This window comes from Schistocerca gregaria, unplaced genomic scaffold, assembly GCF_023897955.1.
Source record: "Schistocerca gregaria isolate iqSchGreg1 unplaced genomic scaffold, iqSchGreg1.2 ptg001595l, whole genome shotgun sequence".
Taxonomy (NCBI): domain Eukaryota; kingdom Metazoa; phylum Arthropoda; class Insecta; order Orthoptera; family Acrididae; genus Schistocerca; species Schistocerca gregaria.
In genome coordinates this window covers 17,501-25,552 of record NW_026062873.1, presented here as the reverse complement: position 1 = coordinate 25,552, position 8,052 = coordinate 17,501, and the positions used below count along the sequence as shown (strand labels likewise).

Genomic DNA, 8,052 nt, shown 5'->3' with positions numbered 1-8,052 from the left:
ACCCTCAGCCTGACGTGGCCCGGGAACGGAATCCATGGACCGCAATGTGCGTTCGAAACGTCGATGTTCATGTGTCCTGCAGTTCACATGTCGACGCGCAATTTGCTGCGTTCTTCATCGACCCACGAGCCGAGTGATCCACCGTCCTGGGTGATCTTTTCCTTTTCAGTCTCCCACTGTCTCTTTCAAGACAGTAGCATTTGCGGGACTGAGGCGTCTGACGGCCCCTGTTCCACTATTTTTTTTGTGTCCAACGGCCTCACAGCCGATGGGCGTCGTACGGCTCCACACCGGAGCGGACAGGCACTCGGGCGAACGTCATTCAAAACCGGCGCCAGGCGCCAGGTACCGCAGGCCAGCCGCTCCAGAGCTTCAGCGCTCGTACCACACAACAACAACACTTCCGCTAGTTTTGAGAGGCACGCGTGGTTCCGCACGCGGCGCACGGCCACTGCCGTACAGGTAGCGTGTTGCGCGACACGACACGCACATCGAAAGACATGCAGTCTAGTCGGTAATGATCCTTCCGCAGGTTCACCTACGGAAACCTTGTTACGACTTTTACTTCCTCTAAATGATCAAGTTTGGTCATCTTTCCGGTAGCATCGGCAACGACAGAGTCGATGCCGCGTACCAGTCCGAAGACCTCACTAAATCATTCAATCGGTAGTAGCGACGGGCGGTGTGTACAAAGGGCAGGGACGTAATCAACGCGAGCTTATGACTCGCGCTTACTGGGAATTCCTCGTTCATGGGGAACAATTGCAAGCCCCAATCCCTAGCACGAAGGAGGTTCAGCGGGTTACCCCGACCTTTCGGCCTAGGAAGACACGCTGATTCCTTCAGTGTAGCGCGCGTGCGGCCCAGAACATCTAAGGGCATCACAGACCTGTTATTGCTCAATCTCGTGCGGCTAGAAGCCGCCTGTCCCTCTAAGAAGAAAAGTAATCGCTGACAGCACGAAGGATGTCACGCGACTAGTTAGCAGGCTAGAGTCTCGTTCGTTATCGGAATTAACCAGACAAATCGCTCCACCAACTAAGAACGGCCATGCACCACCACCCACCGAATCAAGAAAGAGCTATCAATCTGTCAATCCTTCCGGTGTCCGGGCCTGGTGAGGTTTCCCGTGTTGAGTCAAATTAAGCCGCAGGCTCCACTCCTGGTGGTGCCCTTCCGTCAATTCCTTTAAGTTTCAGCTTTGCAACCATACTTCCCCCGGAACCCAAAAGCTTTGGTTTCCCGGAGGCTGCCCGCCGAGTCATCGGAGGAACTGCGGCGGATCGCTGGCTGGCATCGTTTATGGTTAGAACTAGGGCGGTATCTGATCGCCTTCGAACCTCTAACTTTCGTTCTTGATTAATGAAAACATACTTGGCAAATGCTTTCGCTTCTGTTCGTCTTGCGACGATCCAAGAATTTCACCTCTAACGTCGCAATACGAATGCCCCCGCCTGTCCCTATTAATCATTACCTCGGGTTCCGAAAACCAACAAAATAGAACCGAGGTCCTATTCCATTATTCCATGCACACAGTATTCAGGCGGGCTTGCCTGCTTTAAGCACTCTAATTTGTTCAAAGTAAACGTGCCGGCCCACCGAGACACTCAACAAAGAGCACCCTGGTAGGATTTAAACGGGGTCCGCCTCGGGACGCGAAAGCACCCCTTCGGCTCGCCCCACCGGCAGGACGTCCCACGATACATGCCAGTTAAACACCGACGGGCGGTGAACCAACAGCGTGGGACACAAATCCAACTACGAGCTTTTTAACCGCAACAACTTTAATATACGCTATTGGAGCTGGAATTACCGCGGCTGCTGGCACCAGACTTGCCCTCCAATAGATACTCGTTAAAGGATTTAAAGTGTACTCATTCCGATTACGGGGCCTCGGATGAGTCCCGTATCGTTATTTTTCGTCACTACCTCCCCGTGCCGGGAGTGGGTAATTTGCGCGCCTGCTGCCTTCCTTGGATGTGGTAGCCGTTTCTCAGGCTCCCTCTCCGGAATCGAACCCTGATTCCCCGTTACCCGTTACAACCATGGTAGGCGCAGAACCTACCATCGACAGTTGATAAGGCAGACATTTGAAAGATGCGTCGCCGGTACGAGGACCGTGCGATCAGCCCAAAGTTATTCAGAGTCACCAAGGCAAACGGACCAGACAAGCCAATCCGATTGGTTTTGATCTAATAAAAGCGTCCCTTCCATCTCTGGTCGGGACTCTGTTTGCATGTATTAGCTCTAGAATTACCACAGTTATCCAAGTAACGTGGGTACGATCTAAGGAACCATAACTGATTTAATGAGCCATTCGCGGTTTCACCTTAATGCGGCTTGTACTGAGACATGCATGGCTTAATCTTTGAGACAAGCATATGACTACTGGCAGGATCAACCAGGGAGCTGCGTCAACTAGAGCTGAGCAGCCGGCCGCCCGGGAGTGTGTCCCGGGGGCCCGCGCGAACACGCAAGCGTCCGCTCAATTATTCTGCAAACAGGAGGAGGCCGAGCTCCCCTGCACGATACACCTCGAAACCCTCTCAGGTCCCGGCGGCGCGCAGCGCCGTCCTAGGTACTTGGTCGGTTTCGAGAGAGGCGCAATCGCCCGGAGTTAGGCGAGTAGACGGTTTTAGTGCGAACACCCTTGCTCCCAACTGAGCTTGCCGCTGCCGACAGAGGCCCGGGAGCGTGCTGTCGTGGCATTGCCGGCGGGAGACAACACGCGCCACCTATGGTGACCGGCAGCTCCAACGCCAGCGCCACACAAGGGCAAAGCCCCACTTGGGTGCAGAAGCGAACTCTCCCAGCACAGCGCACGCGCCAACACGTCCGCACAACTGCGATACAAACCACCTGCGAGAACCGCTGGGGCGACCGAGCAGCAGACGGCGTCGCGGCGCCGAGTGCCAGGCGGCGGCGCATCCTCAACGCACACAGTCCTCAATCAGACCAGCACACTGCAGATGTCCACCGCGCTTCGCACCGGGCTCGGCTGAACCAACTTTGGCCGCCAGGCGCCGCGTGCAGGGTGCGCCGCAGCGTAGCTGCGCCGCCTGCCGGGCCCGTCGGCTGGCGCTCCTGCCACTCGGCGCCCCCCACCAGCCGCCTGTTGCGCGTGCGCCCACGCAGCGCGCGGCCAACACGCCGGGCGGCCCCCCTTCACCGGCCGGGAACAGTCCCACCAAGCCACCGCCGCGTATCGCTTCATACCCACATGGGCCTAGTCACGCGTGTGGATGTGGCGGGTACCGCTGAAACAACCGGTTAATAGCTGTACCGATCGTCGCCATCACAGATTCACCTCCAGCGTGAACAACCGCTCAACAACGGATTTCCAGTTCATTTGCGTATCTTGGGCAGTAAACGTAGATGTCCACCTACATTTGCGAATTCAACAATTCTTGCATGCCAGGATGTCATGTGTCACGACACGCTACATCAGACCACATACACACTGCGACATGTGCAGAAGAGAACACGTGGAAGGTGGCCCGCGCACGTATGCGATGTACCTTCCGCGATCCACTGTCAACCGGCATCTGCGGCATGTCCCAGATATGGAACGCGGTCCACCAGGGTAGCACTTTGTGTGAGGCAATACGACAAAGTCGGAATACACGCGTCACTACATCAGACGGCTCACGCTGACCTGACCTGACCTGACTCACCGCACCACCACCCCCAGCGACCCAGGGTGACATACAATGCGTTCGTACGTTCCTCCCACACGCCTCTACGGCGTACCACAGTGCAACCTAGCTGTTATTGGGAGACGAGACAAGTAGCATCAAGCACAACATATGGAAATTGAGATTCGACACCGTTGGGCACAGCCAGCGTACGGTCACACGTATCACACTACTTCACTCTGTACGTAACGACCGATGATCGGTACAGCGTGTGGGTTACGCGTACGACATCAGCGGACAATGGACACAGACCATACCACGACGTACACTGAGGGCGTCGACATCTGAATGCAACTGAACAGCTGCGAGGCTCATTTAACACTCAAACGCCAGACCGACCAGCTTGAGAGGACAGAGACACAAAGAGGGGGACAGAGGGGGACAGAGGGGGGGGAGGGGGGGGGTCGGCGATATAGTCCTATTGCAGTACAATTGACAGTGGATAGCAGGAATATGTGGAAAGTAAGCAACACTCGCAAGACATCTACATGAGGATAACAACGACACCAGAGATTCCGAGCAGTGAACTATGTTAGGCAAAGGGACAACGTGGGTTAGGTTAAGGGACAACGTGGGTTAGGTTAAGGGACAACGTGGGTTAGGTTAAGGGACAACGTGGGTTAGGTTAAGGGACAACGTGGGTTAGGTTAAGGGACAACGTGGGTTAGGTTAAGGGACAACGTGGGTTAGGTTAAGGGACAACGTGGGTTAGGTTAAGGGACAACGTGGGTTAGGTTAAGGGACAACGTGGGTTAGGTTAAGGGACAACGTGGGTTAGGTTAAGGGACAACGTGGGTTAGGTTAAGGGACAACGTGGGTTAGGTTAAGGGACAACGTGGGTTAGGTTAAGGGACAACGTGGGTTAGGTTAAGGGACAACGTGGGTTAGGTTAAGGGACAACGTGGGTTAGGTTAAGGGACAACGTGGGTTAGGTTAAGGGACAACGTGGGTTAGGTTAAGGGACAACGTGGGTTAGGTTAAGGGACAACGTGGGTTAGGTTAAGGGACAACGTGGGTTAGGTTAAGGGACAACGTGGGTTAGGTTAAGGGACAACGTGGGTTAGGTTAAGGGACAACGTGGGTTAGGTTAAGGGACAACGTGGGTTAGGTTAAGGGACAACGTGGGTTAGGTTAAGGGACAACGTCGGTTAGGTTAAGGGACAACGTCGGTTAGGTTAAGGGACAACGTCGGTTAGGTTAAGGGACAACTTGAGTTAGGTTAAGGGACAACTTGAGTTAGGTTAAGGGACAACTTGAGTTAGGTTAAGGGACAACTTGAGTTAGGTTAAGGGACAAATTGAGTTAGGTTAAGGGACAAATTGAGTTAGGTTAAGGGACAACTTGAGTTAGGTTAAGGGACAACTTGAGTTAGGTTAAGGGACAAATTGAGTTAGGTTAAGGGACAAATTGAGTTAGGTTAAGGGACAAATTGAGTTAGGTTAAGGGACAAATTGAGTTAGGTTAAGGGACAAATTGAGTTAGGTTAAGGGACAAATTGAGTTAGGTTAAGGGACAAATTGAGTTAGGTTAAGGGACAAATTGAGTTAGGTTAAGGGACAAATTGAGTTAGGTTAAGGGACAAATTGAGTTAGGTTAAGGGACAAATTGAGTTAGGTTAAGGGACAAATTGAGTTAGGTTAAGGGACAAATTGAGTTAGGTTAAGGGACAACTTGAGTTAGGTTAAGGGACAACTTGAGTTAGGTTAAGGGACAACTTGAGTTAGGTTAAGGGACAACTTGAGTTAGGTTAAGGGACAACTTGAGTTAGGTTAAGGGACAACTTGAGTTAGGTTAAGGGACAACTTGAGTTAGGTTAAGGGACAACTTGAGTTAGGTTAAGGGACAACTTGAGTTAGGTTAAGGGACAACTTGAGTTAGGTTAAGGGACAACTTGAGTTAGGTTAAGGGACAACTTGAGTTAGGTTAAGGGACAACTTGAGTTAGGTTAAGGGACAACTTGAGTTAGGTTAAGGGACAACTTGAGTTAGGTTAAGGGACAACTTGAGTTAGGTTAAGGGACAACTTGAGTTAGGTTAAGGGACAACTTGAGTTAGGTTAAGGGACAACTTGAGTTAGGTTAAGGGACAACGTGGGTTAGGTTAAGGGACAAATTGAGTTAGGTTAAGGGACAACTTGAGTTAGGTTAAGGGACAACTTGAGTTAGGTTAAGGGACAACTTGAGTTAGGTTAAGGGACAACTTGAGTTAGGTTAAGGGACAACTTGAGTTAGGTTAAGGGACAACTTGAGTTAGGTTAAGGGACAACTTGAGTTAGGTTAAGGGACAACTTGAGTTAGGTTAAGGGACAACTTGAGTTAGGTTAAGGGACAACTTGAGTTAGGTTAAGGGACAACTTGAGTTAGGTTAAGGGACAACTTGAGTTAGGTTAAGGGACAACTTGAGTTAGGTTAAGGGACAACTTGAGTTAGGTTAAGGGACAACTTGAGTTAGGTTAAGGGACAACTTGAGTTAGGTTAAGGGACAACTTGAGTTAGGTTAAGGGACAACTTGAGTTAGGTTAAGGGACAACTTGAGTTAGGTTAAGGGACAACTTGAGTTAGGTTAAGGGACAACTTGAGTTAGGTTAAGGGACAACTTGAGTTAGGTTAAGGGACAACTTGAGTTAGGTTAAGGGACAACTTGAGTTAGGTTAAGGGACAACTTGAGTTAGGTTAAGGGACAACTTGAGTTAGGTTAAGGGACAACTTGAGTTAGGTTAAGGGACAACTTGAGTTAGGTTAAGGGACAACTTGAGTTAGGTTAAGGGACAAATTGAGTTAGGTTAAGGGACAAATTGAGTTAGGTTAAGGGACAAATTGAGTTAGGTTAAGGGACAAATTGAGTTAGGTTAAGGGACAAATTGAGTTAGGTTAAGGGACAAATTGAGTTAGGTTAAGGGACAAATTGAGTTAGGTTAAGGGACAAATTGAGTTAGGTTAAGGGACAAATTGAGTTAGGTTAAGGGACAAATTGAGTTAGGTTAAGGGACAAATTGAGTTAGGTTAAGGGACAAATTGAGTTAGGTTAAGGGACAAATTGAGTTAGGTTAAGGGACAAATTGAGTTAGGTTAAGGGACAAATTGAGTTAGGTTAAGGGACAAATTGAGTTAGGTTAAGGGACAAATTGAGTTAGGTTAAGGGACAAATTGAGTTAGGTTAAGCTATAATCTGGTACAGCCACAGTTAGGTTAAGCGATAATCTGGTACAGCCACAGTTAGGTTAAGCGATAATCTGGTACAGCCACAGTTAGGTTAAGCGATAAACTGGTACAGCCACAGTTAGGTTAAGCGATAAACTGGTACAGCCACAGTTAGGTTAAGCGATAAACTGGTACAGCCACAGTTAGGTTAAGCGATAAACTGGTACAGCCACAGTTAGGTTAAGCGATAAACTGGTACAGCCACAGTTAGGTTAAGCGATAAACTGGTACAGCCACAGTTAGGTTAAGCGATAAACTGGTACAGCCACAGTTAGGTTAAGCGATAAACTGGTACAGCCACAGTTAGGTTAAGCGATAAAGTTGGTTAAATTTGGTATTGTGTGGGAAGGGGGCAGAGAGAGAGGGGGGGGGGGGTGGATAGTGGTGGCAGTACACGGATGCCTGAGTCACCGTCAGATACGTCACGTCGGTTCGATGCTTGTAGCAAGAGGCTGGCGGATGTGTGTCTCTCACTTCTGCAATTTTTCATGTGGTATAACACGAGGGCGGGGGATGATATTTGGTGCCCCTCTGTGTAGGATGTGTGTTGGTGGTGTTGATTTATCTGAGCAATGGTAGTTGTCGGAGGAGTGGGGTATTGTGCTTTTATAGGTGGACCTACTGCTCTGGTTATCATAGTGTCGACGGTGCAATGTGGCAGAGAGGATGCACTCGACATTGTCGCATTCCAGATGTTTACGTATTGTGTGTCTCCGTTGCAGGCCGAGAGTGGTGCATGTTCGAGTGTCTGGCTGACGTGCGATTCACGTTGTGTGCCCAGTCTTACAGCACGTATAGGGACATTCGCATAAATCATCTATATTTGGCCTTGCATCATTTACTAAGCAGTGCCGTGAGACGACCGAACTATTAGGAAAGTACTGATGTACCGCATAATGTTTACCTTCCACCACACGGCGAGTATCGACTGTGCCCAGCGTTGCCACCGCAGGCAGCGGTCACCGTCACCATTGTGCGGCGGAACGGAACATCTATATCCTCAGAGGAGCACTCTTTGCCGCCGGGCGTCACGTCTCGCGGCCTGCCGGCCAGCGCCCACGACGAACTTACTGCATGTATAGGGACAGCGGGAATTTGGCATACTTGATATAACTCTTCATGAGGCGCAAGATATAGGGGTGGATTGCAACTTACGAC

The 8,052-nt window shown here is 50.3% G+C and overlaps 1 non-coding gene and 1 pseudogene across 1 annotated transcript; both read right to left on the bottom strand.

Moving 5' to 3' along the window:
- LOC126333454 (5.8S ribosomal RNA) lies at positions 1–153 on the bottom strand (annotated as a pseudogene).
- Positions 154–515: 362 nt separating this feature from the next.
- LOC126333457 (small subunit ribosomal RNA) lies at positions 516–2,408 on the bottom strand. Its single transcript, XR_007564217.1, has one exon. It is a non-coding gene; the product is annotated as a small subunit ribosomal RNA (ribosomal RNA).
- Positions 2,409–8,052: the final 5,644 nt, after the last annotated feature.